The sequence below is a fragment of the Pristiophorus japonicus genome, unplaced genomic scaffold (genome assembly GCF_044704955.1).
Source record: "Pristiophorus japonicus isolate sPriJap1 unplaced genomic scaffold, sPriJap1.hap1 HAP1_SCAFFOLD_991, whole genome shotgun sequence".
In the NCBI taxonomy this organism is placed as follows: Eukaryota; Metazoa; Chordata; class Chondrichthyes; family Pristiophoridae; genus Pristiophorus; species Pristiophorus japonicus.
This window is the reverse complement of record NW_027254921.1, coordinates 68,981-96,198: the sequence shown is the minus strand read 5'-3', so window position 1 is coordinate 96,198 and position 27,218 is coordinate 68,981. Positions and strand designations below refer to the sequence as shown.

Genomic DNA, 27,218 nt, shown 5'->3' with positions numbered 1-27,218 from the left:
TACACTCGGTCAGCCACGGCCAGACCTACGGGGGAGACGGGCGCCGAAGAGGAATTGTTCATTTGCCGCAGTTTTACAGGCTATCGCTTCTCGGCCTTTTGGCTAAGATCAAGTGTAGTATCTGTTCTTATCAGTTTAATATCTGATACGTCCCCTATCTGGGGACCAAATATTAAATTGATTTTTGGAACAGGGAGATGGAACAGGGGCTTGCTCCGTCCACTCCACGCATCGACCTGGTATTGCAGTGTTTCCAGGAACGGTGCAGCTTCCCCTCTTTGGGGCGGGAAGTCTTAAAAGACAAAAATAGATGATGATGTTGTATTTGTAGTTGTTGTATGATGACGATTCCGGCGTTGGCACGTGCTATTTTTCCAGGGCGGGGCTTTGCTAGGTTTCCCGCTCTGCGGCTGGGCCCTCGACGTCGACGTCGACGTCGACGTCGTTGTTGTTGTTGTTGTTGTTGTTGTTGTTGTTGTTGTTGTTGTTGTTGTTGTTGTTGTTGTTGTTGTTGTTGTTGTTGTTGTTGTTGTTGTTGTTGTTGTTGTTGTTGTTGTTGTTGTTGTTGTTGTTGTTTTTGATGATGATGATGATGATGATGATTTCTGCATTGGCACGTGCTATTTTTCAGGGTGGGGCTTTGCTACGTTTCCCGCTCTGCGGCTGGGCCCTCGACGTCGACGATGCCGCCTGTTGGATTTCTGCGAAGGTGCAGTCCTGGCTTCAACTGCTTTCTCGCTCGAAGCCTTCCGTTGGCCCTTTGCAACTACACTCGGTCAGCCACGGCCAGACCTACGGGGGAGACGGGCGCCGAAGAGGAATTGTTCATTTGCCGCAGTTTTACAGGCTATCGCTTCTCGGCCTTTTGGCTAAGATCAAGTGTAGTATCTGTTCTTATCAGTTTAATATCTGATACGTCCCCTATCTGGGGACCAAATATTAAATTGATTTTTGGAACAGGGAGATGGAACAGGGGCTTGCTCCGTCCACTCCACGCATCGACCTGGTATTGCAGTGTTTCCAGGAACGGTGCAGCTTCCCCTCTTTGGGGCGGGAAGTCTTAAAAGACAAAAATAGATGATGATGTTGTATTTGTAGTTGTTGTATGATGACGATTCCGGCGTTGGCACGTGCTATTTTTCCAGGGCGGGGCTTTGCTAGGTTTCCCGCTCTGCGGCTGGGCCCTCGACGTCGACGTCGACGTCGACGTCGTTGTTGTTGTTGTTGTTGTTGTTGTTGTTGTTGTTGTTGTTGTTGTTGTTGTTGTTGTTGTTGTTGTTGTTGTTGTTGTTGTTGTTGTTGTTGTTGTTGTTGTTGTTGTTGTTGTTGTTGTTGTTGTTGTTGTTGTTGTTGTTGTTGTTGTTGTTGTTGTTGTTGTTGTTGTTGTTTTTGATGATGATGATGATGATGATGATTTCTGCATTGGCACGTGCTATTTTTCAGGGTGGGGCTTTGCTACGTTTCCCGCTCTGCGGCTGGGCCCTCGACGTCGACGATGCCGCCTGTTGGATTTCTGCGAAGGTGCAGTCCTGGCTTCAACTGCTTTCTCGCTCGAAGCCTTCCGTTGGCCCTTTGCAACTACACTCGGTCAGCCACGGCCAGACCTACGGGGGAGACGGGCGCCGAAGAGGAATTGTTCATTTGCCGCAGTTTTACAGGCTATCGCTTCTCGGCCTTTTGGCTAAGATCAAGTGTAGTATCTGTTCTTATCAGTTTAATATCTGATACGTCCCCTATCTGGGGACCAAATATTAAATTGATTTTTGGAACAGGGAGATGGAACAGGGGCTTGCTCCGTCCACTCCACGCATCGACCTGGTATTGCAGTGTTTCCAGGAACGGTGCAGCTTCCCCTCTTTGGGGCGGGAAGTCTTAAAAGACAAAAATAGATGATGATGTTGTATTTGTAGTTGTTGTATGATGACGATTCCGGCGTTGGCACGTGCTATTTTTCCAGGGCGGGGCTTTGCTAGGTTTCCCGCTCTGCGGCTGGGCCCTCGACGTCGACGTCGTCGACGTCGTCGTCGTTGTTGTTGTTGTTGTTGTTGTTGTTGTTGTTGTTGTTGTTGTTGTTGTTGTTGTTGTTGTTGTTGTTGTTGTTGTTGTTGTTGTTGTTGTTGTTGTTGTTGTTGTTGTTGTTGTTGTTGTTGTTGTTGTTGTTGTTGTTGTTGTTGTTGTTGTTGTTGTTGTTGTTTTTGATGATGATGATGATGATGATGATTTCTGCATTGGCACGTGCTATTTTTCAGGGTGGGGCTTTGCTACGTTTCCCGCTCTGCGGCTGGGCCCTCGACGTCGACGATGCCGCCTGTTGGATTTCTGCGAAGGTGCAGTCCTGGCTTCAACTGCTTTCTCGCTCGAAGCCTTCCGTTGGCCCTTTGCAACTACACTCGGTCAGCCACGGCCAGACCTACGGGGGAGACGGGCGCCGAAGAGGAATTGTTCATTTGCCGCAGTTTTACAGGCTATCGCTTCTCGGCCTTTTGGCTAAGATCTGCATAACTAACCTGACCAGCCACCATGACGTCCGGGTGGTTTCTCCCTGGTCAGGAAGGTATATGCTTACATTTTTGTAAAACCGGAGGTGGGTGGGATTAGTGACCCATCCACCTCCACGGAGGTGTGTGGGGGACCTGACCCATCCACCTCCATGGCACGAACCTGGTATTGCAGTACTTCCAGGAACGGTGCAGTGGCTCTAGGCCTTTTGGCTAAGAGCATTGGCGCAGAGTGATCCTTGACTGGTGCAGGGTGACCTCTGGCGTTTGACAAAGAATTGTAACGATTGGATAACGATTGGACATGAATTTAAAAAATAAAAAAAAAAAAAAAAAAAAAAAAAAAAAAAATCTGTTCTTATCAGTTTAATATCTGATACGTCCCCTATCTGGGGACCAAATATTAAATTGATTTTTGGAACAGGGAGATGGAACAGGGGCTTGCTCCGTCCACTCCACGCATCGACCTGGTATTGCAGTGTTTCCAGGAACGGTGCAGCTTCCCCTCTTTGGGGCGGGAAGTCTTAAAAGACAAAAATAGATGATGATGTTGTATTTGTAGTTGTTGTATGATGACGATTCCGGCGTTGGCACGTGCTATTTTTCCAGGGCGGGGCTTTGCTAGGTTTCCCGCTCTGCGGCTGGGCCCTCGACGTCGACGTCGACGTCGACGTCGTTGTTGTTGTTGTTGTTGTTGTTGTTGTTGTTGTTGTTGTTGTTGTTGTTGTTGTTGTTGTTGTTGTTGTTGTTGTTGTTGTTGTTGTTGTTGTTGTTGTTGTTGTTGTTTTTGATGATGATGATGATGATGATGATTTCTGCATTGGCACGTGCTATTTTTCAGGGTGGGGCTTTGCTACGTTTCCCGCTCTGCGGCTGGGCCCTCGACGTCGACGATGCCGCCTGTTGGATTTCTGCGAAGGTGCAGTCCTGGCTTCAACTGCTTTCTCGCTCGAAGCCTTCCGTTGGCCCTTTGCAACTACACTCGGTCAGCCACGGCCAGACCTACGGGGGAGACGGGCGCCGAAGAGGAATTGTTCATTTGCCGCAGTTTTACAGGCTATCGCTTCTCGGCCTTTTGGCTAAGATCAAGTGTAGTATCTGTTCTTATCAGTTTAATATCTGATACGTCCCCTATCTGGGGACCAAATATTAAATTGATTTTTGGAACAGGGAGATGGAACAGGGGCTTGCTCCGTCCACTCCACGCATCGACCTGGTATTGCAGTGTTTCCAGGAACGGTGCAGCTTCCCCTCTTTGGGGCGGGAAGTCTTAAAAGACAAAAATAGATGATGATGTTGTATTTGTAGTTGTTGTATGATGACGATTCCGGCGTTGGCACGTGCTATTTTTCCAGGGCGGGGCTTTGCTAGGTTTCCCGCTCTGCGGCTGGGCCCTCGACGTCGACGTCGACGTCGACGTCGTTGTCGTTGTTGTTGTTGTTGTTGTTGTTGTTGTTGTTGTTGTTGTTGTTGTTGTTGTTGTTGTTGTTGTTGTTGTTGTTGTTGTTGTTGTTGTTGTTGTTGTTGTTGTTGTTGTTGTTGTTGTTGTTGTTGTTGTTGTTGTTGTTGTTGTTGTTGTTTTTGATGATGATGATGATGATGATTTCTGCATTGGCACGTGCTATTTTTCAGGGTGGGGCTTTGCTACGTTTCCCGCTCTGCGGCTGGGCCCTCGACGTCGACGATGCCGCCTGTTGGATTTCTGCGAAGGTGCAGTCCTGGCTTCAACTGCTTTCTCGCTCGAAGCCTTCCGTTGGCCCTTTGCAACTACACTCGGTCAGCCACGGCCAGACCTACGGGGGAGACGGGCGCCGAAGAGGAATTGTTCATTTGCCGCAGTTTTACAGGCTATCGCTTCTCGGCCTTTTGGCTAAGATCAAGTGTAGTATCTGTTCTTATCAGTTTAATATCTGATACGTCCCCTATCTGGGGACCAAATATTAAATTGATTTTTGGAACAGGGAGATGGAACAGGGGCTTGCTCCGTCCACTCCACGCATCGACCTGGTATTGCAGTGTTTCCAGGAACGGTGCAGCTTCCCCTCTTTGGGGCGGGAAGTCTTAAAAGACAAAAATAGATGATGATGTTGTATTTGTAGTTGTTGTATGATGACGATTCCGGCGTTGGCACGTGCTATTTTTCCAGGGCGGGGCTTTGCTAGGTTTCCCGCTCTGCGGCTGGGCCCTCGACGTCGACGTCGACGTCGACGTCGTTGTTGTTGTTGTTGTTGTTGTTGTTGTTGTTGTTGTTGTTGTTGTTGTTGTTGTTGTTGTTGTTGTTGTTGTTGTTGTTGTTGTTGTTGTTGTTGTTGTTGTTGTTGTTGTTGTTGTTGTTGTTGTTTTTGATGATGATGATGATGATGATTTCTGCATTGGCACGTGCTATTTTTCAGGGTGGGGCTTTGCTACGTTTCCCGCTCTGCGGCTGGGCCCTCGACGTCGACGATGCCGCCTGTTGGATTTCTGCGAAGGTGCAGTCCTGGCTTCAACTGCTTTCTCGCTCGAAGCCTTCCGTTGGCCCTTTGCAACTACACTCGGTCAGCCACGGCCAGACCTACGGGGGAGACGGGCGCCGAAGAGGAATTGTTCATTTGCCGCAGTTTTACAGGCTATCGCTTCTCGGCCTTTTGGCTAAGATCAAGTGTAGTATCTGTTCTTATCAGTTTAATATCTGATACGTCCCCTATCTGGGGACCAAATATTAAATTGATTTTTGGAACAGGGAGATGGAACAGGGGCTTGCTCCGTCCACTCCACGCATCGACCTGGTATTGCAGTGTTTCCAGGAACGGTGCAGCTTCCCCTCTTTGGGGCGGGAAGTCTTAAAAGACAAAAATAGATGATGATGTTGTATTTGTAGTTGTTGTATGATGACGATTCCGGCGTTGGCACGTGCTATTTTTCCAGGGCGGGGCTTTGCTAGGTTTCCCGCTCTGCGGCTGGGCCCTCGACGTCGACGTCGACGTCGACGTCGTTGTTGTTGTTGTTGTTGTTGTTGTTGTTGTTGTTGTTGTTGTTGTTGTTGTTGTTGTTGTTGTTGTTGTTGTTGTTGTTGTTGTTGTTGTTGTTGTTGTTGTTGTTGTTGTTGTTGTTGTTGTTGTTGTTGTTGTTGTTGTTGTTTTTGATGATGATGATGATGATGATGATTTCTGCATTGGCACGTGCTATTTTTCAGGGTGGGGCTTTGCTACGTTTCCCGCTCTGCGGCTGGGCCCTCGACGTCGACGATGCCGCCTGTTGGATTTCTGCGAAGGTGCAGTCCTGGCTTCAACTGCTTTCTCGCTCGAAGCCTTCCGTTGGCCCTTTGCAACTACACTCGGTCAGCCACGGCCAGACCTACGGGGGAGACGGGCGCCGAAGAGGAATTGTTCATTTGCCGCAGTTTTACAGGCTATCGCTTCTCGGCCTTTTGGCTAAGATCAAGTGTAGTATCTGTTCTTATCAGTTTAATATCTGATACGTCCCCTATCTGGGGACCAAATATTAAATTGATTTTTGGAACAGGGAGATGGAACAGGGGCTTGCTCCGTCCACTCCACGCATCGACCTGGTATTGCAGTGTTTCCAGGAACGGTGCAGCTTCCCCTCTTTGGGGCGGGAAGTCTTAAAAGACAAAAATAGATGATGATGTTGTATTTGTAGTTGTTGTATGATGACGATTCCGGCGTTGGCACGTGCTATTTTTCCAGGGCGGGGCTTTGCTAGGTTTCCCGCTCTGCGGCTGGGCCCTCGACGTCGACGTCGACGTCGACGTCGTTGTTGTTGTTGTTGTTGTTGTTGTTGTTGTTGTTGTTGTTGTTGTTGTTGTTGTTGTTGTTGTTGTTGTTGTTGTTGTTGTTGTTGTTGTTGTTGTTGTTGTTGTTGTTGTTGTTGTTGTTGTTGTTGTTGTTGTTGTTGTTGTTGTTGTTGTTTTTGATGATGATGATGATGATGATGATTTCTGCATTGGCACGTGCTATTTTTCAGGGTGGGGCTTTGCTACGTTTCCCGCTCTGCGGCTGGGCCCTCGACGTCGACGATGCCGCCTGTTGGATTTCTGCGAAGGTGCAGTCCTGGCTTCAACTGCTTTCTCGCTCGAAGCCTTCCGTTGGCCCTTTGCAACTACACTCGGTCAGCCACGGCCAGACCTACGGGGGAGACGGGCGCCGAAGAGGAATTGTTCATTTGCCGCAGTTTTACAGGCTATCGCTTCTCGGCCTTTTGGCTAAGATCAAGTGTAGTATCTGTTCTTATCAGTTTAATATCTGATACGTCCCCTATCTGGGGACCAAATATTAAATTGATTTTTGGAACAGGGAGATGGAACAGGGGCTTGCTCCGTCCACTCCACGCATCGACCTGGTATTGCAGTGTTTCCAGGAACGGTGCAGCTTCCCCTCTTTGGGGCGGGAAGTCTTAAAAGACAAAAATAGATGATGATGTTGTATTTGTAGTTGTTGTATGATGACGATTCCGGCGTTGGCACGTGCTATTTTTCCAGGGCGGGGCTTTGCTAGGTTTCCCGCTCTGCGGCTGGGCCCTCGACGTCGACGTCGACGTCGACGTCGTTGTTGTTGTTGTTGTTGTTGTTGTTGTTGTTGTTGTTGTTGTTGTTGTTGTTGTTGTTGTTGTTGTTGTTGTTGTTGTTGTTGTTGTTGTTGTTGTTGTTGTTGTTGTTGTTGTTGTTGTTTGATGATGATGATGATGATGATGATTTCTGCATTGGCACGTGCTATTTTTCAGGGTGGGGCTTTGCTACGTTTCCCGCTCTGCGGCTGGGCCCTCGACGTCGACGATGCCGCCTGTTGGATTTCTGCGAAGGTGCAGTCCTGGCTTCAACTGCTTTCTCGCTCGAAGCCTTCCGTTGGCCCTTTGCAACTACACTCGGTCAGCCACGGCCAGACCTACGGGGGAGACGGGCGCCGAAGAGGAATTGTTCATTTGCCGCAGTTTTACAGGCTATCGCTTCTCGGCCTTTTGGCTAAGATCAAGTGTAGTATCTGTTCTTATCAGTTTAATATCTGATACGTCCCCTATCTGGGGACCAAATATTAAATTGATTTTTGGAACAGGGAGATGGAACAGGGGCTTGCTCCGTCCACTCCACGCATCGACCTGGTATTGCAGTGTTTCCAGGAACGGTGCAGCTTCCCCTCTTTGGGGCGGGAAGTCTTAAAAGACAAAAATAGATGATGATGTTGTATTTGTAGTTGTTGTATGATGACGATTCCGGCGTTGGCACGTGCTATTTTTCCAGGGCGGGGCTTTGCTAGGTTTCCCGCTCTGCGGCTGGGCCCTCGACGTCGACGTCGACGTCGACGTCGTTGTTGTTGTTGTTGTTGTTGTTGTTGTTGTTGTTGTTGTTGTTGTTGTTGTTGTTGTTGTTGTTGTTGTTGTTGTTGTTGTTGTTGTTGTTGTTGTTGTTTTTGATGATGATGATGATGATGATGATTTCTGCATTGGCACGTGCTATTTTTCAGGGTGGGGCTTTGCTACGTTTCCCGCTCTGCGGCTGGGCCCTCGACGTCGACGATGCCGCCTGTTGGATTTCTGCGAAGGTGCAGTCCTGGCTTCAACTGCTTTCTCGCTCGAAGCCTTCCGTTGGCCCTTTGCAACTACACTCGGTCAGCCACGGCCAGACCTACGGGGGAGACGGGCGCCGAAGAGGAATTGTTCATTTGCCGCAGTTTTACAGGCTATCGCTTCTCGGCCTTTTGGCTAAGATCAAGTGTAGTATCTGTTCTTATCAGTTTAATATCTGATACGTCCCCTATCTGGGGACCAAATATTAAATTGATTTTTGGAACAGGGAGATGGAACAGGGGCTTGCTCCGTCCACTCCACGCATCGACCTGGTATTGCAGTGTTTCCAGGAACGGTGCAGCTTCCCCTCTTTGGGGCGGGAAGTCTTAAAAGACAAAAATAGATGATGATGTTGTATTTGTAGTTGTTGTATGATGACGATTCCGGCGTTGGCACGTGCTATTTTTCCAGGGCGGGGCTTTGCTAGGTTTCCCGCTCTGCGGCTGGGCCCTCGACGTCGACGTCGACGTCGACGTCGTTGTTGTTGTTGTTGTTGTTGTTGTTGTTGTTGTTGTTGTTGTTGTTGTTGTTGTTGTTGTTGTTGTTGTTGTTGTTGTTGTTGTTGTTGTTGTTGTTGTTGTTGTTGTTGTTGTTGTTGTTGTTGTTGTTGTTGTTGTTTGATGATGATGATGATGATGATGATTTCTGCATTGGCACGTGCTATTTTTCAGGGTGGGGCTTTGCTACGTTTCCCGCTCTGCGGCTGGGCCCTCGACGTCGACGATGCCGCCTGTTGGATTTCTGCGAAGGTGCAGTCCTGGCTTCAACTGCTTTCTCGCTCGAAGCCTTCCGTTGGCCCTTTGCAACTACACTCGGTCAGCCACGGCCAGACCTACGGGGGAGACGGGCGCCGAAGAGGAATTGTTCATTTGCCGCAGTTTTACAGGCTATCGCTTCTCGGCCTTTTGGCTAAGATCAAGTGTAGTATCTGTTCTTATCAGTTTAATATCTGATACGTCCCCTATCTGGGGACCAAATATTAAATTGATTTTTGGAACAGGGAGATGGAACAGGGGCTTGCTCCGTCCACTCCACGCATCGACCTGGTATTGCAGTGTTTCCAGGAACGGTGCAGCTTCCCCTCTTTGGGGCGGGAAGTCTTAAAAGACAAAAATAGATGATGATGTTGTATTTGTAGTTGTTGTATGATGACGATTCCGGCGTTGGCACGTGCTATTTTTCCAGGGCGGGGCTTTGCTAGGTTTCCCGCTCTGCGGCTGGGCCCTCGACGTCGACGTCGACGTCGTTGTTGTTGTTGTTGTTGTTGTTGTTGTTGTTGTTGTTGTTGTTGTTGTTGTTGTTGTTGTTGTTGTTGTTGTTGTTGTTGTTGTTGTTGTTGTTGTTGTTGTTGTTGTTGTTGTTGTTGTTGTTGTTGTTGTTTTTGATGATGATGATGATGATGATGATTTCTGCATTGGCACGTGCTATTTTTCAGGGTGGGGCTTTGCTACGTTTCCCGCTCTGCGGCTGGGCCCTCGACGTCGACGATGCCGCCTGTTGGATTTCTGCGAAGGTGCAGTCCTGGCTTCAACTGCTTTCTCGCTCGAAGCCTTCCGTTGGCCCTTTGCAACTACACTCGGTCAGCCACGGCCAGACCTACGGGGGAGACGGGCGCCGAAGAGGAATTGTTCATTTGCCGCAGTTTTACAGGCTATCGCTTCTCGGCCTTTTGGCTAAGATCAAGTGTAGTATCTGTTCTTATCAGTTTAATATCTGATACGTCCCCTATCTGGGGACCAAATATTAAATTGATTTTTGGAACAGGGAGATGGAACAGGGGCTTGCTCCGTCCACTCCACGCATCGACCTGGTATTGCAGTGTTTCCAGGAACGGTGCAGCTTCCCCTCTTTGGGGCGGGAAGTCTTAAAAGACAAAAATAGATGATGATGTTGTATTTGTAGTTGTTGTATGATGACGATTCCGGCGTTGGCACGTGCTATTTTTCCAGGGCGGGGCTTTGCTAGGTTTCCCGCTCTGCGGCTGGGCCCTCGACGTCGACGTCGACGTCGACGTCGTTGTTGTTGTTGTTGTTGTTGTTGTTGTTGTTGTTGTTGTTGTTGTTGTTGTTGTTGTTGTTGTTGTTGTTGTTGTTGTTGTTGTTGTTGTTGTTGTTGTTGTTGTTGTTGTTGTTGTTGTTGTTGTTGATGATGATGATGATGATGATGATTTCTGCATTGGCACGTGCTATTTTTCAGGGTGGGGCTTTGCTACGTTTCCCGCTCTGCGGCTGGGCCCTCGACGTCGACGATGCCGCCTGTTGGATTTCTGCGAAGGTGCAGTCCTGGCTTCAACTGCTTTCTCGCTCGAAGCCTTCCGTTGGCCCTTTGCAACTACACTCGGTCAGCCACGGCCAGACCTACGGGGGAGACGGGCGCCGAAGAGGAATTGTTCATTTGCCGCAGTTTTACAGGCTATCGCTTCTCGGCCTTTTGGCTAAGATCAAGTGTAGTATCTGTTCTTATCAGTTTAATATCTGATACGTCCCCTATCTGGGGACCAAATATTAAATTGATTTTTGGAACAGGGAGATGGAACAGGGGCTTGCTCCGTCCACTCCACGCATCGACCTGGTATTGCAGTGTTTCCAGGAACGGTGCAGCTTCCCCTCTTTGGGGCGGGAAGTCTTAAAAGACAAAAATAGATGATGATGTTGTATTTGTAGTTGTTGTATGATGACGATTCCGGCGTTGGCACGTGCTATTTTTCCAGGGCGGGGCTTTGCTAGGTTTCCCGCTCTGCGGCTGGGCCCTCGACGTCGACGTCGACGTCGACGTCGTTGTTGTTGTTGTTGTTGTTGTTGTTGTTGTTGTTGTTGTTGTTGTTGTTGTTGTTGTTGTTGTTGTTGTTGTTGTTGTTGTTGTTGTTGTTGTTGTTGTTGTTGTTGTTGTTGTTGTTGTTGTTGTTGTTGTTGTTGTTGTTGTTTTTGATGATGATGATGATGATGATGATTTCTGCATTGGCACGTGCTATTTTTCAGGGTGGGGCTTTGCTACGTTTCCCGCTCTGCGGCTGGGCCCTCGACGTCGACGATGCCGCCTGTTGGATTTCTGCGAAGGTGCAGTCCTGGCTTCAACTGCTTTCTCGCTCGAAGCCTTCCGTTGGCCCTTTGCAACTACACTCGGTCAGCCACGGCCAGACCTACGGGGGAGACGGGCGCCGAAGAGGAATTGTTCATTTGCCGCAGTTTTACAGGCTATCGCTTCTCGGCCTTTTGGCTAAGATCAAGTGTAGTATCTGTTCTTATCAGTTTAATATCTGATACGTCCCCTATCTGGGGACCAAATATTAAATTGATTTTTGGAACAGGGAGATGGAACAGGGGCTTGCTCCGTCCACTCCACGCATCGACCTGGTATTGCAGTGTTTCCAGGAACGGTGCAGCTTCCCCTCTTTGGGGCGGGAAGTCTTAAAAGACAAAAATAGATGATGATGTTGTATTTGTAGTTGTTGTATGATGACGATTCCGGCGTTGGCACGTGCTATTTTTCCAGGGCGGGGCTTTGCTAGGTTTCCCGCTCTGCGGCTGGGCCCTCGACGTCGACGTCGACGTCGACGTCGTTGTTGTTGTTGTTGTTGTTGTTGTTGTTGTTGTTGTTGTTGTTGTTGTTGTTGTTGTTGTTGTTGTTGTTGTTGTTGTTGTTGTTGTTGTTGTTGTTGTTGTTGTTGTTGTTGTTGTTGTTGTTGTTGTTGTTGTTTTTGATGATGATGATGATGATGATGATTTCTGCATTGGCACGTGCTATTTTTCAGGGTGGGGCTTTGCTACGTTTCCCGCTCTGCGGCTGGGCCCTCGACGTCGACGATGCCGCCTGTTGGATTTCTGCGAAGGTGCAGTCCTGGCTTCAACTGCTTTCTCGCTCGAAGCCTTCCGTTGGCCCTTTGCAACTACACTCGGTCAGCCACGGCCAGACCTACGGGGGAGACGGGCGCCGAAGAGGAATTGTTCATTTGCCGCAGTTTTACAGGCTATCGCTTCTCGGCCTTTTGGCTAAGATCAAGTGTAGTATCTGTTCTTATCAGTTTAATATCTGATACGTCCCCTATCTGGGGACCAAATATTAAATTGATTTTTGCAGGGAGATGGAACAGGGGCTTGCTCCGTCCACTCCACGCATCGACCTGGTATTGCAGTGTTTCCAGGAACGGTGCAGCTTCCCCTCTTTGGGGCGGGAAGTCTTAAAAGACAAAAATAGATGATGATGTTGTATTTGTAGTTGTTGTATGATGACGATTCCGGCGTTGGCACGTGCTATTTTTCCAGGGCGGGGCTTTGCTAGGTTTCCCGCTCTGCGGCTGGGCCCTCGACGTCGACGTCGACGTCGACGTCGTTGTTGTTGTTGTTGTTGTTGTTGTTGTTGTTGTTGTTGTTGTTGTTGTTGTTGTTGTTGTTGTTGTTGTTGTTGTTGTTGTTGTTGTTGTTGTTGTTGTTGTTGTTGTTGTTGTTGTTGTTGTTGTTGTTGTTGTTGTTGTTGTTGTTGTTTTTGATGATGATGATGATGATGATGATGATTTCTGCATTGGCACGTGCTATTTTTCAGGGTGGGGCTTTGCTACGTTTCCCGCTCTGCGGCTGGGCCCTCGACGTCGACGATGCCGCCTGTTGGATTTCTGCGAAGGTGCAGTCCTGGCTTCAACTGCTTTCTCGCTCGAAGCCTTCCGTTGGCCCTTTGCAACTACACTCGGTCAGCCACGGCCAGACCTACGGGGGAGACGGGCGCCGAAGAGGAATTGTTCATTTGCCGCAGTTTTACAGGCTATCGCTTCTCGGCCTTTTGGCTAAGATCAAGTGTAGTATCTGTTCTTATCAGTTTAATATCTGATACGTCCCCTATCTGGGGACCAAATATTAAATTGATTTTTGGAACAGGGAGATGGAACAGGGGCTTGCTCCGTCCACTCCACGCATCGACCTGGTATTGCAGTGTTTCCAGGAACGGTGCAGCTTCCCCTCTTTGGGGCGGGAAGTCTTAAAAGACAAAAATAGATGATGATGTTGTATTTGTAGTTGTTGTATGATGACGATTCCGGCGTTGGCACGTGCTATTTTTCCAGGGCGGGGCTTTGCTAGGTTTCCCGCTCTGCGGCTGGGCCCTCGACGTCGACGTCGACGTCGACGTCGTTGTTGTTGTTGTTGTTGTTGTTGTTGTTGTTGTTGTTGTTGTTGTTGTTGTTGTTGTTGTTGTTGTTGTTGTTGTTGTTGTTGTTGTTGTTGTTGTTGTTGTTGTTGTTGTTGTTGTTGTTGTTGTTGTTGTTGTTGTTGTTGTTGTTGTTGTTGTTGTTGTTGTTGTTGTTGTTGTTGTTTTTGATGATGATGATGATGATTTCTGCATTGGCACGTGCTATTTTTCAGGGTGGGGCTTTGCTACGTTTCCCGCTCTGCGGCTGGGCCCTCGACGTCGACGATGCCGCCTGTTGGATTTCTGCGAAGGTGCAGTCCTGGCTTCAACTGCTTTCTCGCTCGAAGCCTTCCGTTGGCCCTTTGCAACTACACTCGGTCAGCCACGGCCAGACCTACGGGGGAGACGGGCGCCGAAGAGGAATTGTTCATTTGCCGCAGTTTTACAGGCTATCGCTTCTCGGCCTTTTGGCTAAGATCAAGTGTAGTATCTGTTCTTATCAGTTTAATATCTGATACGTCCCCTATCTGGGGACCAAATATTAAATTGATTTTTGGAACAGGGAGATGGAACAGGGGCTTGCTCCGTCCACTCCACGCATCGACCTGGTATTGCAGTGTTTCCAGGAACGGTGCAGCTTCCCCTCTTTGGGGCGGGAAGTCTTAAAAGACAAAAATAGATGATGATGTTGTATTTGTAGTTGTTGTATGATGACGATTCCGGCGTTGGCACGTGCTATTTTTCCAGGGCGGGGCTTTGCTAGGTTTCCCGCTCTGCGGCTGGGCCCTCGACGTCGACGTCGACGTCGACGTCGTTGTTGTTGTTGTTGTTGTTGTTGTTGTTGTTGTTGTTGTTGTTGTTGTTGTTGTTGTTGTTGTTGTTGTTGTTGTTGTTGTTGTTGTTGTTGTTGTTGTTGTTGTTGTTGTTGTTGTTGTTGTTGTTGTTGTTGTTGTTGTTGTTGTTGTTTTTGATGATGATGATGATGATGATGATTTCTGCATTGGCACGTGCTATTTTTCAGGGTGGGGCTTTGCTACGTTTCCCGCTCTGCGGCTGGGCCCTCGACGTCGACGATGCCGCCTGTTGGATTTCTGCGAAGGTGCAGTCCTGGCTTCAACTGCTTTCTCGCTCGAAGCCTTCCGTTGGCCCTTTGCAACTACACTCGGTCAGCCACGGCCAGACCTACGGGGGAGACGGGCGCCGAAGAGGAATTGTTCATTTGCCGCAGTTTTACAGGCTATCGCTTCTCGGCCTTTTGGCTAAGATCAAGTGTAGTATCTGTTCTTATCAGTTTAATATCTGATACGTCCCCTATCTGGGGACCAAATATTAAATTGATTTTTGGAACAGGGAGATGGAACAGGGGCTTGCTCCGTCCACTCCACGCATCGACCTGGTATTGCAGTGTTTCCAGGAACGGTGCAGCTTCCCCTCTTTGGGGCGGGAAGTCTTAAAAGACAAAAATAGATGATGATGTTGTATTTGTAGTTGTTGTATGATGACGATTCCGGCGTTGGCACGTGCTATTTTTCCAGGGCGGGGCTTTGCTAGGTTTCCCGCTCTGCGGCTGGGCCCTCGACGTCGACGTCGACGTCGACGTCGTTGTTGTTGTTGTTGTTGTTGTTGTTGTTGTTGTTGTTGTTGTTGTTGTTGTTGTTGTTGTTGTTGTTGTTGTTGTTGTTGTTGTTGTTGTTGTTGTTGTTGTTGTTGTTGTTGTTGTTTTTGATGATGATGATGATGATGATGATTTCTGCATTGGCACGTGCTATTTTTCAGGGTGGGGCTTTGCTACGTTTCCCGCTCTGCGGCTGGGCCCTCGACGTCGACGATGCCGCCTGTTGGATTTCTGCGAAGGTGCAGTCCTGGCTTCAACTGCTTTCTCGCTCGAAGCCTTCCGTTGGCCCTTTGCAACTACACTCGGTCAGCCACGGCCAGACCTACGGGGGAGACGGGCGCCGAAGAGGAATTGTTCATTTGCCGCAGTTTTACAGGCTATCGCTTCTCGGCCTTTTGGCTAAGATCAAGTGTAGTATCTGTTCTTATCAGTTTAATATCTGATACGTCCCCTATCTGGGGACCAAATATTAAATTGATTTTTGGAACAGGGAGATGGAACAGGGGCTTGCTCCGTCCACTCCACGCATCGACCTGGTATTGCAGTGTTTCCAGGAACGGTGCAGCTTCCCCTCTTTGGGGCGGGAAGTCTTAAAAGACAAAAATAGATGATGATGTTGTATTTGTAGTTGTTGTATGATGACGATTCCGGCGTTGGCACGTGCTATTTTTCCAGGGCGGGGCTTTGCTAGGTTTCCCGCTCTGCGGCTGGGCCCTCGACGTCGACGTCGACGTCGACGTCGTTGTTGTTGTTGTTGTTGTTGTTGTTGTTGTTGTTGTTGTTGTTGTTGTTGTTGTTGTTGTTGTTGTTGTTGTTGTTGTTGTTGTTGTTGTTGTTGTTGTTGTTGTTGTTGTTGTTGTTGTTTTTGATGATGATGATGATGATGATTTCTGCATTGGCACGTGCTATTTTTCAGGGTGGGGCTTTGCTACGTTTCCCGCTCTGCGGCTGGGCCCTCGACGTCGACGATGCCGCCTGTTGGATTTCTGCGAAGGTGCAGTCCTGGCTTCAACTGCTTTCTCGCTCGAAGCCTTCCGTTGGCCCTTTGCAACTACACTCGGTCAGCCACGGCCAGACCTACGGGGGAGACGGGCGCCGAAGAGGAATTGTTCATTTGCCGCAGTTTTACAGGCTATCGCTTCTCGGCCTTTTGGCTAAGATCAAGTGTAGTATCTGTTCTTATCAGTTTAATATCTGATACGTCCCCTATCTGGGGACCAAATATTAAATTGATTTTTGGAACAGGGAGATGGAACAGGGGCTTGCTCCGTCCACTCCACGCATCGACCTGGTATTGCAGTGTTTCCAGGAACGGTGCAGCTTCCCCTCTTTGGGGCGGGAAGTCTTAAAAGACAAAAATAGATGATGATGTTGTATTTGTAGTTGTTGTATGATGACGATTCCGGCGTTGGCACGTGCTATTTTTCCAGGGCGGGGCTTTGCTAGGTTTCCCGCTCTGCGGCTGGGCCCTCGACGTCGACGTCGACGTCGACGTCGTTGTTGTTGTTGTTGTTGTTGTTGTTGTTGTTGTTGTTGTTGTTGTTGTTGTTGTTGTTGTTGTTGTTGTTGTTGTTGTTGTTGTTGTTGTTGTTGTTGTTGTTGTTGTTGTTGTTGTTGTTGTTTTTGATGATGATGATGATGATGATGATTTCTGCATTGGCACGTGCTATTTTTCAGGGTGGGGCTTTGCTACGTTTCCCGCTCTGCGGCTGGGCCCTCGACGTCGACGATGCCGCCTGTTGGATTTCTGCGAAGGTGCAGTCCTGGCTTCAACTGCTTTCTCGCTCGAAGCCTTCCGTTGGCCCTTTGCAACTACACTCGGTCAGCCACGGCCAGACCTACGGGGGAGACGGGCGCCGAAGAGGAATTGTTCATTTGCCGCAGTTTTACAGGCTATCGCTTCTCGGCCTTTTGGCTAAGATCAAGTGTAGTATCTGTTCTTATCAGTTTAATATCTGATACGTCCCCTATCTGGGGACCAAATATTAAATTGATTTTTGGAACAGGGAGATGGAACAGGGGCTTGCTCCGTCCACTCCACGCATCGACCTGGTATTGCAGTGTTTCCAGGAACGGTGCAGCTTCCCCTCTTTGGGGCGGGAAGTCTTAAAAGACAAAAATAGATGATGATGTTGTATTTGTAGTTGTTGTATGATGACGATTCCGGCGTTGGCACGTGCTATTTTTCCAGGGCGGGGCTTTGCTAGGTTTCCCGCTCTGCGGCTGGGCCCTCGACGTCGACGTCGACGTCGACGTCGTTGTTGTTGTTGTTGTTGTTGTTGTTGTTGTTGTTGTTGTTGTTGTTGTTGTTGTTGTTGTTGTTGTTGTTGTTGTTGTTGTTGTTGTTGTTGTTGTTGTTGTTGTTGTTGTTGTTGTTTTTGATGATGATGATGATGATGATGATTTCTGCATTGGCACGTGCTATTTTTCAGGGTGGGGCTTTGCTACGTTTCCCGCTCTGCGGCTGGGCCCTCGACGTCGACGATGCCGCCTGTTGGATTTCTGCGAAGGTGCAGTCCTGGCTTCAACTGCTTTCTCGCTCGAAGCCTTCCGTTGGCCCTTTGCAACTACACTCGGTCAGCCACGGCCAGACCTACGGGGGAGACGGGCGCCGAAGAGGAATTGTTCATTTGCCGCAGTTTTACAGGCTATCGCTTCTCGGCCTTTTGGCTAAGATCAAGTGTAGTATCTGTTCTTATCAGTTTAATATCTGATACGTCCCCTATCTGGGGACCAAATATTAAATTGATTTTTGGAACAGGGAGATGGAACAGGGGCTTGCTCCGTCCACTCCACGCATCGACCTGGTATTGCAGTGTTTCCAGGAACGGTGCAGCTTCCCCTCTTTGGGGCGGGAAGTCTTAAAAGACAAAAATAGATGATGATGTTGTATTTGTAGTTGTTGTATGATGACGATTCCGGCGTTGGCACGTGCTATTTTTCCAGGGCGGGGCTTTGCTAGGTTTCCCGCTCTGCGGCTGGGCCCTCGACGTCGACGTCGACGTCGACGTCGTTGTTGTTGTTGTTGTTGTTGTTGTTGTTGTTGTTGTTGTTGTTGTTGTTGTTGTTGTTGTTGTTGTTGTTGTTGTTGTTGTTGTTGTTGTTGTTGTTGTTGTTGTTGTTGTTGTTGTTGTTGTTGTTGTTGTTGTTGTTGTTTTTGATGATGATGATGATGATGATGATTTCTGCATTGGCACGTGCTATTTTTCAGGGTGGGGCTTTGCTACGTTTCCCGCTCTGCGGCTGGGCCCTCGACGTCGACGATGCCGCCTGTTGGATTTCTGCGAAGGTGCAGTCCTGGCTTCAACTGCTTTCTCGCTCGAAGCCTTCCGTTGGCCCTTTGCAACTACACTCGGTCAGCCACGGCCAGACCTACGGGGGAGACGGGCGCCGAAGAGGAATTGTTCATTTGCCGCAGTTTTACAGGCTATCGCTTCTCGGCCTTTTGGCTAAGATCAAGTGTAGTATCTGTTCTTATCAGTTTAATATCTGATACGTCCCCTATCTGGGGACCAAATATTAAATTGATTTTTGGAACAGGGAGATGGAACAGGGGCTTGCTCCGTCCACTCCACGCATCGACCTGGTATTGCAGTGTTTCCAGGAACGGTGCAGCTTCCCCTCTTTGGGGCGGGAAGTCTTAAAAGACAAAAATAGATGATGATGTTGTATTTGTAGTTGTTGTATGATGACGATTCCGGCGTTGGCACGTGCTATTTTTCCAGGGCGGGGCTTTGCTAGGTTTCCCGCTCTGCGGCTGGGCCCTCGACGTCGACGTCGACGTCGACGTCGTTGTTGTTGTTGTTGTTGTTGTTGTTGTTGTTGTTGTTGTTGTTGTTGTTGTTGTTGTTGTTGTTGTTGTTGTTGTTGTTGTTGTTGTTGTTGTTGTTGTTGTTGTTGTTGTTGTTGTTGTTGTTGTTGTTGTTGTTGTTGTTGTTGTTGTTGTTGTTTTTGATGATGATGATGATGATGATTTCTGCATTGGCACGTGCTATTTTTCAGGGTGGGGCTTTGCTACGTTTCCCGCTCTGCGGCTGGGCCCTCGACGTCGACGATGCCGCCTGTTGGATTTCTGCGAAGGTGCAGTCCTGGCTTCAACTGCTTTCTCGCTCGAAGCCTTCCGTTGGCCCTTTGCAACTACACTCGGTCAGCCACGGCCAGACCTACGGGGGAGACGGGCGCCGAAGAGGAATTGTTCATTTGCCGCAGTTTTACAGGCTATCGCTTCTCGGCCTTTTGGCTAAGATCAAGTGTAGTATCTGTTCTTATCAGTTTAATATCTGATACGTCCCCTATCTGGGGACCAAATATTAAATTGATTTTTGGAACAGGGAGATGGAACAGGGGCTTGCTCCGTCCACTCCACGCATCGACCTGGTATTGCAGTGTTTCCAGGAACGGTGCAGCTTCCCCTCTTTGGGGCGGGAAGTCTTAAAAGACAAAAATAGATGATGATGTTGTATTTGTAGTTGTTGTATGATGACGATTCCGGCGTTGGCACGTGCTATTTTTCCAGGGCGGGGCTTTGCTAGGTTTCCCGCTCTGCGGCTGGGCCCTCGACGTCGACGTCGACGTCGACGTCGTTGTTGTTGTTGTTGTTGTTGTTGTTGTTGTTGTTGTTGTTGTTGTTGTTGTTGTTGTTGTTGTTGTTGTTGTTGTTGTTGTTGTTGTTGTTGTTGTTGTTGTTGTTGTTGTTGTTGTTGTTGTTGTTGTTGTTGTTGTTTTTGATGATGATGATGATGATGATTTCTGCATTGGCACGTGCTATTTTTCAGGGTGGGGCTTTGCTACGTTTCCCGCTCTGCGGCTGGGCCCTCGACGTCGACGATGCCGCCTGTTGGATTTCTGCGAAGGTGCAGTCCTGGCTTCAACTGCTTTCTCGCTCGAAGCCTTCCGTTGGCCCTTTGCAACTACACTCGGTCAGCCACGGCCAGACCTACGGGGGAGACGGGCGCCGAAGAGGAATTGTTCATTTGCCGCAGTTTTACAGGCTATCGCTTCTCGGCCTTTTGGCTAAGATCAAGTGTAGTATCTGTTCTTATCAGTTTAATATCTGATACGTCCCCTATCTGGGGACCAAATATTAAATTGATTTTTGGAACAGGGAGATGGAACAGGGGCTTGCTCCGTCCACTCCACGCATCGACCTGGTATTGCAGTGTTTCCAGGAACGGTGCAGCTTCCCCTCTTTGGGGCGGGAAGTCTTAAAAGACAAAAATAGATGATGATGTTGTATTTGTAGTTGTTGTATGATGACGATTCCGGCGTTGGCACGTGCTATTTTTCCAGGGCGGGGCTTTGCTAGGTTTCCCGCTCTGCGGCTGGGCCCTCGACGTCGACGTCGACGTCGTTGTTGTTGTTGTTGTTGTTGTTGTTGTTGTTGTTGTTGTTGTTGTTGTTGTTGTTGTTGTTGTTGTTGTTGTTGTTGTTGTTGTTGTTGTTGTTGTTGTTGTTGTTGTTGTTGTTGTTGTTTTTGATGATGATGATGATGATGATGATTTCTGCATTGGCACGTGCTATTTTTCAGGGTGGGGCTTTGCTACGTTTCCCGCTCTGCGGCTGGGCCCTCGACGTCGACGATGCCGCCTGTTGGATTTCTGCGAAGGTGCAGTCCTGGCTTCAACTGCTTTCTCGCTCGAAGCCTTCCGTTGGCCCTTTGCAACTACACTCGGTCAGCCACGGCCAGACCTACGGGGGAGACGGGCGCCGAAGAGGAATTGTTCATTTGCCGCAGTTTTACAGGCTATCGCTTCTCGGCCTTTTGGCTAAGATCAAGTGTAGTATCTGTTGATTGGGCATTCATATGCAAATCGACTGACTGCAGAAACTCGTTTTTCCAGTTTTGCTGGCTCTGGCCTTTGGCTTGAGCCAGGCGCCAATTGGAGAGAGGAGACAAAATCTGCATGTCGACTAACGATTCGACGGGCCCTTGGGCCTGTCAGGGGGCGGACACGGAGGTCCGCCCGTGCCCCGGACTGGGGCAACGAGAGAATGAAGGCTTCGGCCAAAACTCACAGCGAAAGGAGGAACCTGCAACCCGGATGGCGGCCAACCGAGCGGCGAACCAGGGAGTCCAAAACACCATCCGAGTGACGGTAAAGAAAGTGGAAGGACAGACAATGATCAACCGGGACCTTTTCGTGAAGAAACTCCTGCTGGGAACATGTGGCATGAAACTCGCCGACATCTTTGCCTTGCAGGACCACCCGAAGAGAGGTTACTTCGATGTGACCTTCAGAACCGTCACCCTCTGCCTGAAGTTCCTGAAGGGTTTGAAGGAGGCGAGTGAACCGGTGCGCTCAGTGATAACTTGGGAGCCGCTGTTCACCCTCCCGTCGCAGCGAAGACGCACTATCACAGTGCAAATGTTCGACCCCCACATCCCCGTCATCGATGTGCTGACTTTCCTCAACAGGTTTGTCGATGTGGCAGGAAGCAGCAGTGACGTGAAAGACGTGAGAGACGGGTACGGAATATGGACCAGCAAGCGCCAGATCCAGGCCACCTTGAGGGTGGACGCCAGCGGAACCATCCTGCACCCACCCTCCTGCTTTTCCATCGGAGGAAGCCGGGGCTACATGGTGTACGCTGGCCAACCCAACGTGTGCCGCACCTGCGGGAAGGCAGGCCATGTGGCGGCAAGCTGCAAGACGGTCATCTGCCGAAACTGCAAGAACGAGGGCCACCAGGCAAAAGACTGCAAGGAGACCAAGTGCTGCAACCTCTGTGGTCTGGCGGGGCACCTTTACAAAAACTGCCCCAAACGCAATCGCAGCTATGCGCAGGCAGCAAAGAACTTTGCACCAGAGGAGGAGGAAGCTGACGAACACAACGCTCCAGAGGAGAGCCACACCCTCCCCCCGACCATGAACTCGGGACAAGACGGCGAGGAAGAGAAGACTGCTACCACGAGCTGCGAGCCACCAACAGCCAGCAGCGAACCTCGCCCCCAGAGCACCGAACCCAGAGACGAGATGACATCAGACGAGGAAGCGGAATGGCAGATAGTCGGGAAAAGGCGCAAGGCCAAGAGGCGACAACCAAGCTCGGCAGAAACCAGCGACGGCAGCTTGTCTGATGAGGAAAAGTGCCACCGCCTGAAGAAGAGGCAATGCGCCATCCCACGGAAAAACAGGAGCAGGAAAGCGACCAACACAGCCCTGCCCCAGGAACCAGAGAGCAACAAAGGTCCCAGCGCACACGAGCTCCGGGAAACCGGGAGCGAAGGAGCAACCAACGCAGACCAGCCCCGGGACAACGGGAGCAGCGAAGTGCCCAGCACACCCCACCTCCGGAACACCGGGAGCGACGCAGCGGTCGACGCACAACAGCTCGACACCGCCGCGACTGACGAAAAGGGGGAACCACCAACACCAGGCGAGGACACTGCAGAGAACATTGAGGACTTAATCGCAGAACTGCAGCAGTCCCCTGGTCAAAACATCCCCACAGCAGAGGACGATGATGACCACGCCACCCCAGGTGCAGTAAATGTGGAATTTGATGTAAACAGTAATAACTTAGACATGCTGGAAATCGCCATTGTGGAATATAGGGGAACTGAAAACGGTTCACCTGAAATTGAAGATGTATCTGAACTGCAATGTATGTAAATGTAAAACATAGCGTAAAAATGGATTTAAAAATTGCTAGTATTAACGTGCGTAGCGTGAAATCGACTACGCGATGTGTTTCCACCTTGGGGTACCTCGCCAAGGTCAAAGCGGACCTGCTGTTCTTGCAGGAGTGCGGCCTGCCGCACTTCAGCAGTTACCGGCAGTGGTCACGATGGTGGACCCATGGACCATCCATTTGGTCAGGGGGCAACGACAGCCGAGCTTCCGGCTTAGGCATTCTGCTGCGGGGAGGCCACTTCACCATCACCGAAGTTAAGGAGTTGGTGGGCGGCCGCCTCCTCGTAGCAGATGTAATGTACAAAAACTCCCCTCTCAGGTTAATTAATGTTTATGCTCCAGCGGTGAAGAACGAGAGGCTGGCCCTCTTCCAGCAGCTCCCACTGTTACTGGCAACGTCCAGACCGGTCATTCTGGGTGGTGACTTCAACTGCATCATCGATGCGGCTGGACGATCCAGCAGAGCCGACAGCAAACTGGACGCCACGTCCAAACTCCTGATGGATGCGGTAAAAGATGCCAAGCTGTGCGACGTCTTCAGCAACCCTGCAGACGGAGCACCGCGCAGATACACCTGGTCGAGACCAGACGGGTCCGTCCGTTCCAGAATTGACTTCCTGTTTGTGTCCCACACGCTCAAGGTCAGATCCACCGACGTCACGCCGGTGTTCTTCTCTGACCACTGCCTCCTACTGGCTGACTGCCACATGCAGGACAACCAGAAAGTTGGCAGAGGGATATGGAAGCTGAACGTGAAACTGTTGACTCGGGAAAACATTGAGGAACTCAAGAGGGATTACAAAGGTTGGAGAACCGTAAAACCCCTCTGCGATTCCCCGATGCACTGGTGGGAAACAATCAAGACGAACATCAAGAGGTTCTTCATCCTCAAAGGTGTTCAGGAGGCGAGAGGGAGACAGAGGGAATTATCCCGACTCCAGACAAATATGCAAAACCTGCTCCTGCTGCAGTCGATGGGGGTCGATGTCGCGGAGGAACTCGAAGAGGTGAAGGGCCAGCAAGGCTCGCTCTTTGCCTCGGAGTCCTCCAAGATCATCTTCCGATCCAGAGTCCGCTCCGTCGAGCAGGATGAGACGTGTTCGCGTTTCTTCTTCCAAAAGGTACACAGGGGGAGCTCTGTGATCACTAGCCTAAAGGAAGAAGACGGTTCTGTGACGTCTTCGCAGCCTGACATGCAGAGGATCAGCGAATCTTTCTATGCCAGGCTGTACGAAGTCAAACCCACAGACCGCGCGGCCTCCCAGTCTTTCCTGTCGTCTATTTCGGATGTCTTAGACGACGGCAAGCGAGAGAGTCTGGACCACCCGCTAACTCTGGACGAGCTGACAAAGGCCGTCCGGTCCTTCGAGACGAATAAAACTCCCGGAAGCGATGGCTTACCGGTCGAGTTGTACTCGGCTCTGTGGGACTGGATAGGCCCGGACCTGCTGGAAGTGTACGGAGGTATGCTTCTGGCCGGCAGCATGTCAGAATCGATGAGGAAAGGCATCATCACCCTCATCTACAAGCAGAAGGGGGAGAGGGAGGAAATCAAAAACTGGCGGCCCATTTCGCTGCTCAATGTGGACTACAAGATCCTGTCAAAGGTCATCGCCAACAGGGTCAAGTCTGCTCTTGAGCTGGTGATTCACCCGGACCAGACCTGCGCTGTCCCCGGCAGGAAGATCTCTGATAGCCTCGCGCTACTCAGGGATACGATCGCCTACGTGCGGGACAGGAGGGTGAACACCTGTCTAATCAGCTTAGACCAGGAGAAAGCCTTTGACAGGATATCGCACACGTACCTGATGGACGTGCTCTCCAAAATGGGGTTCGGGGAGGGCATCCGAAATTGGGTCAAACTGCTCTACACAGACATCAGTAGTGCAGTTCTAATCAACGGGTGGGAAACTCAAAGCTTTCCAATCAGATCTGGAGTCAGGCAAGGCTGTCCTCTGTCGTCTGTCTTGTTTGTGTGTTGTATCGAGCCCTTTGCCGAGTCCATCAGGAAGGACGCGGGCATCAGAGGGGTGACGATCCCAGGCAGCGGAGGCGCCCAGGTCAAAACCTCGCTGTACATGGACGACGTCGCCGTCTTTTGCTCGGACACGCAGTCGGTCCGCAGATTGCTCGCAATCTGCGACCAGTTTGAACTGGCCTCGGGAGCAAAGGTCAACCGCACCAAAAGCGAGGCCATGCTCTTTGGTCACTGGACCGACCGAGCCTCCATTCCCTTCACCGTCAAGCCAGATTTCCTGAAGGTGCTGGGAATATGGTTCGGAGCGGACGGGGCGTGCGCCAAAAACTGGGACGAGCGCATTGCCAAGGTCAGACAGAAACTGTCATTTTGGGAGCAACGCTCCCTTTCCATCACAGGCAAGAACCTGGTCATCAGGAGCGAGGTGCTCTCGGTGTTGTTGTACGTGGCGCAGGTCTGGCCCATCTCACGATGCAGCGCCGCGGCAATCACCCGAGCCGTCTTCCACTTTGTCTGGAGATCCAAAATGGACCGTGTCCGCAGAGACACGATGTACAAATCTCTGGACAGTGGAGGAAAGGACGTTCCGAACGTGGCCCTCATCCTGATGGCCACCTTTGTGTGCGGCTGCATCAAGCTATGCACAGCCCCCCAGTACGCAAACACCAAGTGTCACTACGTGCTGAGGTTCTACCTGTCCCCATTGTTGAGAAGGATGGGTCTGGCCACGCTGCCGCGAAACGCCCCCACCAGTTGGACCATGCCTGTCCACCTGTCCTTCGTGGAAAAGTTCTTCAAAAGAAACCCCTTTGACCACAAGGCCATCAAACAGTGGTCAGCACGTAAGGTCCTGGACACCCTACGAAAGAAGGAGACGGTGGACCCTGTCGGGTGGTTCCCTGAGCGGACTGTCGAACTTGTTTGGCAGAACGTCTCATCGCCAAAGCTCACACACAAGCACCAAGACGTAGCTTGGTTGGCGGTGAGGGGGGCCCTACCCGTCAGAGTGTTCATGCACAGCCGACGCCTCAGCAGCACGGCCCGGTGCCCCCGGGCCGGCTGCGGGGCGGACGAGACTGTCACCCATCTCCTTCAGGATTGCGCCTTTGCGACGCAGGTCTGGAAAGAGATGCAGTGGTTGCTGTCGAGGTTCATCCCAAGCAGCTCCGTAACACAGGACTCTGTGCTCTACGGGCTGTTCCCAGGGACACACACCGAGACAGACATCACCTGCTGCTGGAGGGCCATCAACTCGGTCAAAGACGCCCTTTGGTCTTGCCGAAACTTGCTGGTCTTCCAGAACAAGGAGATGACCACGTCCGCATGTTGCAGACTGGCGCAATCCAAGATCCAGGAATACGTGCTGAGGGACGCACTGAAAATTGGTGCAGTCGCCGCAAAGGCACGGTGGGGTAGGGCCACAGTCTAAAACCCTTCCGCCACGGAAAACCCGGGGGCAGAAATCAGCAGCAAACTCCCTCGGGCTGTATTTGTATTTGAAATTTACACTTTGTGTACATAGAGCACCAAACCTGTAAACATCAATGTAGTGCCATGTACAATGTAAGGTGTGTTATGAAATGCAAGTTTGAAAAGAAAAAAAAATGTAAATGTACCATCACCCATTCCGGGCTCTGTAATGTAACACATGAAATGTAATTTGTGTAAATGTACCACAATGTACCCTGTTTATTGTACTGAATTGCAGTTGAACAGAAAAACGAGAAATGTAACGAACGAAACTGCCGTCGGCACCCAGATGTAATGTATGGGATTGCTGACCGCAGCGAAATGTAATGAAATGCCATCGAATGTACTGTACAGATTCTTTTTATGAATAAAGTATATTTTGAAATAAAAAAAAATCTGTTCTTATCAGTTTAATATCTGATACGTCCCCTATCTGGGGACCAAATATTAAATTGATTTTTGGAACAGGGAGATGGAACAGGGGCTTGCTCCGTCCACTCCACGCATCGACCTGGTATTGCAGTGTTTCCAGGAACGGTGCAGCTTCCCCTCTTTGGGGCGGGAAGTCTTAAAAGACAAAAATAGATGATGATGTTGTATTTGTAGTTGTTGTATGATGACGATTCCGGCGTTGGCACGTGCTATTTTTCCAGGGCGGGGCTTTGCTAGGTTTCCCGCTCTGCGGCTGGGCCCTCGACGTCGACGTCGACGTCGACGTCGTTGTTGTTGTTGTTGTTGTTGTTGTTGTTGTTGTTGTTGTTGTTGTTGTTGTTGTTGTTGTTGTTGTTGTTGTTGTTGTTGTTGTTGTTGTTGTTGTTGTTGTTGTTGTTGTTGTTGTTGTTGTTGTTGTTGTTGTTGTTGTTTTTGATGATGATGATGATGATGATTTCTGCATTGGCACGTGCTATTTTTCAGGGTGGGGCTTTGCTACGTTTCCCGCTCTGCGGCTGGGCCCTCGACGTCGACGATGCCGCCTGTTGGATTTCTGCGAAGGTGCAGTCCTGGCTTCAACTGCTTTCTCGCTCGAAGCCTTCCGTTGGCCCTTTGCAACTACACTCGGTCAGCCACGGCCAGACCTACGGGGGAGACGGGCGCCGAAGAGGAATTGTTCATTTGCCGCAGTTTTACAGGCTATCGCTTCTCGGCCTTTTGGCTAAGATCAAGTGTAGTATCTGTTCTTATCAGTTTAATATCTGATACGTCCCCTATCTGGGGACCAAATATTAAATTGATTTTTGGAACAGGGAGATGGAACAGGGGCTTGCTCCGTCCACTCCACGCATCGACCTGGTATTGCAGTGTTTCCAGGAACGGTGCAGCTTCCCCTCTTTGGGGCGGGAAGT

The 27,218-nt window shown here is 49.9% G+C and overlaps 28 non-coding genes and 2 pseudogenes across 28 annotated transcripts; all 30 read left to right on the top strand.

Annotated features, from left to right (window-relative positions):
* Positions 1 to 82: 82 nt before the first annotated feature.
* Positions 83 to 273, top strand: LOC139259293 (U2 spliceosomal RNA). The gene has a single exon (XR_011592475.1). It is a non-coding gene; the product is annotated as a U2 spliceosomal RNA (small nuclear RNA).
* Positions 274 to 849: 576 nt separating this feature from the next.
* On the top strand, positions 850 to 1,040 carry LOC139259292 (U2 spliceosomal RNA). The gene has a single exon (XR_011592474.1). It is a non-coding gene; the product is annotated as a U2 spliceosomal RNA (small nuclear RNA).
* A 621-nt stretch (positions 1,041 to 1,661) lies between these two features.
* Positions 1,662 to 1,852, top strand: LOC139259291 (U2 spliceosomal RNA). The gene has a single exon (XR_011592473.1). It is a non-coding gene; the product is annotated as a U2 spliceosomal RNA (small nuclear RNA).
* Positions 1,853 to 2,467: 615 nt separating this feature from the next.
* LOC139259345 (U2 spliceosomal RNA) lies at positions 2,468 to 2,698 on the top strand (annotated as a pseudogene).
* Positions 2,699 to 2,802: 104 nt separating this feature from the next.
* Positions 2,803 to 3,002, top strand: LOC139259338 (U2 spliceosomal RNA). Its single transcript, XR_011592518.1, has one exon. It is a non-coding gene; the product is annotated as a U2 spliceosomal RNA (small nuclear RNA).
* Positions 3,003 to 3,557: 555 nt separating this feature from the next.
* On the top strand, positions 3,558 to 3,748 carry LOC139259290 (U2 spliceosomal RNA). Its single transcript, XR_011592472.1, has one exon. It is a non-coding gene; the product is annotated as a U2 spliceosomal RNA (small nuclear RNA).
* Positions 3,749 to 4,348: 600 nt separating this feature from the next.
* Positions 4,349 to 4,539, top strand: LOC139259289 (U2 spliceosomal RNA). Its single transcript, XR_011592471.1, has one exon. It is a non-coding gene; the product is annotated as a U2 spliceosomal RNA (small nuclear RNA).
* Positions 4,540 to 5,109: 570 nt separating this feature from the next.
* Positions 5,110 to 5,300, top strand: LOC139259287 (U2 spliceosomal RNA). The gene has a single exon (XR_011592469.1). It is a non-coding gene; the product is annotated as a U2 spliceosomal RNA (small nuclear RNA).
* A 591-nt stretch (positions 5,301 to 5,891) lies between these two features.
* Positions 5,892 to 6,082, top strand: LOC139259286 (U2 spliceosomal RNA). Its single transcript, XR_011592468.1, has one exon. It is a non-coding gene; the product is annotated as a U2 spliceosomal RNA (small nuclear RNA).
* Positions 6,083 to 6,682: 600 nt separating this feature from the next.
* Positions 6,683 to 6,873, top strand: LOC139259285 (U2 spliceosomal RNA). Its single transcript, XR_011592467.1, has one exon. It is a non-coding gene; the product is annotated as a U2 spliceosomal RNA (small nuclear RNA).
* A 565-nt stretch (positions 6,874 to 7,438) lies between these two features.
* On the top strand, positions 7,439 to 7,629 carry LOC139259283 (U2 spliceosomal RNA). The gene has a single exon (XR_011592466.1). It is a non-coding gene; the product is annotated as a U2 spliceosomal RNA (small nuclear RNA).
* Positions 7,630 to 8,175: 546 nt separating this feature from the next.
* LOC139259282 (U2 spliceosomal RNA) lies at positions 8,176 to 8,366 on the top strand. Its single transcript, XR_011592465.1, has one exon. It is a non-coding gene; the product is annotated as a U2 spliceosomal RNA (small nuclear RNA).
* A 583-nt stretch (positions 8,367 to 8,949) lies between these two features.
* On the top strand, positions 8,950 to 9,140 carry LOC139259281 (U2 spliceosomal RNA). The gene has a single exon (XR_011592464.1). It is a non-coding gene; the product is annotated as a U2 spliceosomal RNA (small nuclear RNA).
* A 573-nt stretch (positions 9,141 to 9,713) lies between these two features.
* Positions 9,714 to 9,904, top strand: LOC139259280 (U2 spliceosomal RNA). The gene has a single exon (XR_011592463.1). It is a non-coding gene; the product is annotated as a U2 spliceosomal RNA (small nuclear RNA).
* A 570-nt stretch (positions 9,905 to 10,474) lies between these two features.
* Positions 10,475 to 10,665, top strand: LOC139259279 (U2 spliceosomal RNA). The gene has a single exon (XR_011592462.1). It is a non-coding gene; the product is annotated as a U2 spliceosomal RNA (small nuclear RNA).
* Positions 10,666 to 11,256: 591 nt separating this feature from the next.
* LOC139259278 (U2 spliceosomal RNA) lies at positions 11,257 to 11,447 on the top strand. The gene has a single exon (XR_011592461.1). It is a non-coding gene; the product is annotated as a U2 spliceosomal RNA (small nuclear RNA).
* A 582-nt stretch (positions 11,448 to 12,029) lies between these two features.
* Positions 12,030 to 12,217, top strand: LOC139259331 (U2 spliceosomal RNA). The gene has a single exon (XR_011592512.1). It is a non-coding gene; the product is annotated as a U2 spliceosomal RNA (small nuclear RNA).
* A 600-nt stretch (positions 12,218 to 12,817) lies between these two features.
* On the top strand, positions 12,818 to 13,008 carry LOC139259277 (U2 spliceosomal RNA). Its single transcript, XR_011592460.1, has one exon. It is a non-coding gene; the product is annotated as a U2 spliceosomal RNA (small nuclear RNA).
* Positions 13,009 to 13,629: 621 nt separating this feature from the next.
* On the top strand, positions 13,630 to 13,820 carry LOC139259275 (U2 spliceosomal RNA). Its single transcript, XR_011592458.1, has one exon. It is a non-coding gene; the product is annotated as a U2 spliceosomal RNA (small nuclear RNA).
* Positions 13,821 to 14,417: 597 nt separating this feature from the next.
* On the top strand, positions 14,418 to 14,608 carry LOC139259274 (U2 spliceosomal RNA). Its single transcript, XR_011592457.1, has one exon. It is a non-coding gene; the product is annotated as a U2 spliceosomal RNA (small nuclear RNA).
* Positions 14,609 to 15,172: 564 nt separating this feature from the next.
* LOC139259273 (U2 spliceosomal RNA) lies at positions 15,173 to 15,363 on the top strand. The gene has a single exon (XR_011592456.1). It is a non-coding gene; the product is annotated as a U2 spliceosomal RNA (small nuclear RNA).
* A 564-nt stretch (positions 15,364 to 15,927) lies between these two features.
* LOC139259272 (U2 spliceosomal RNA) lies at positions 15,928 to 16,118 on the top strand. Its single transcript, XR_011592455.1, has one exon. It is a non-coding gene; the product is annotated as a U2 spliceosomal RNA (small nuclear RNA).
* A 570-nt stretch (positions 16,119 to 16,688) lies between these two features.
* LOC139259271 (U2 spliceosomal RNA) lies at positions 16,689 to 16,879 on the top strand. Its single transcript, XR_011592454.1, has one exon. It is a non-coding gene; the product is annotated as a U2 spliceosomal RNA (small nuclear RNA).
* Positions 16,880 to 17,443: 564 nt separating this feature from the next.
* LOC139259270 (U2 spliceosomal RNA) lies at positions 17,444 to 17,634 on the top strand. The gene has a single exon (XR_011592453.1). It is a non-coding gene; the product is annotated as a U2 spliceosomal RNA (small nuclear RNA).
* A 588-nt stretch (positions 17,635 to 18,222) lies between these two features.
* LOC139259269 (U2 spliceosomal RNA) lies at positions 18,223 to 18,413 on the top strand. Its single transcript, XR_011592452.1, has one exon. It is a non-coding gene; the product is annotated as a U2 spliceosomal RNA (small nuclear RNA).
* Positions 18,414 to 19,013: 600 nt separating this feature from the next.
* On the top strand, positions 19,014 to 19,204 carry LOC139259268 (U2 spliceosomal RNA). The gene has a single exon (XR_011592451.1). It is a non-coding gene; the product is annotated as a U2 spliceosomal RNA (small nuclear RNA).
* A 582-nt stretch (positions 19,205 to 19,786) lies between these two features.
* Positions 19,787 to 19,977, top strand: LOC139259267 (U2 spliceosomal RNA). The gene has a single exon (XR_011592450.1). It is a non-coding gene; the product is annotated as a U2 spliceosomal RNA (small nuclear RNA).
* A 561-nt stretch (positions 19,978 to 20,538) lies between these two features.
* On the top strand, positions 20,539 to 20,678 carry LOC139259343 (U2 spliceosomal RNA; annotated as a pseudogene).
* Positions 20,679 to 26,229: 5,551 nt separating this feature from the next.
* Positions 26,230 to 26,423, top strand: LOC139259334 (U2 spliceosomal RNA). The gene has a single exon (XR_011592515.1). It is a non-coding gene; the product is annotated as a U2 spliceosomal RNA (small nuclear RNA).
* A 585-nt stretch (positions 26,424 to 27,008) lies between these two features.
* Positions 27,009 to 27,199, top strand: LOC139259266 (U2 spliceosomal RNA). The gene has a single exon (XR_011592449.1). It is a non-coding gene; the product is annotated as a U2 spliceosomal RNA (small nuclear RNA).
* The last annotated feature ends 19 nt before the right edge of the window (positions 27,200 to 27,218 follow it).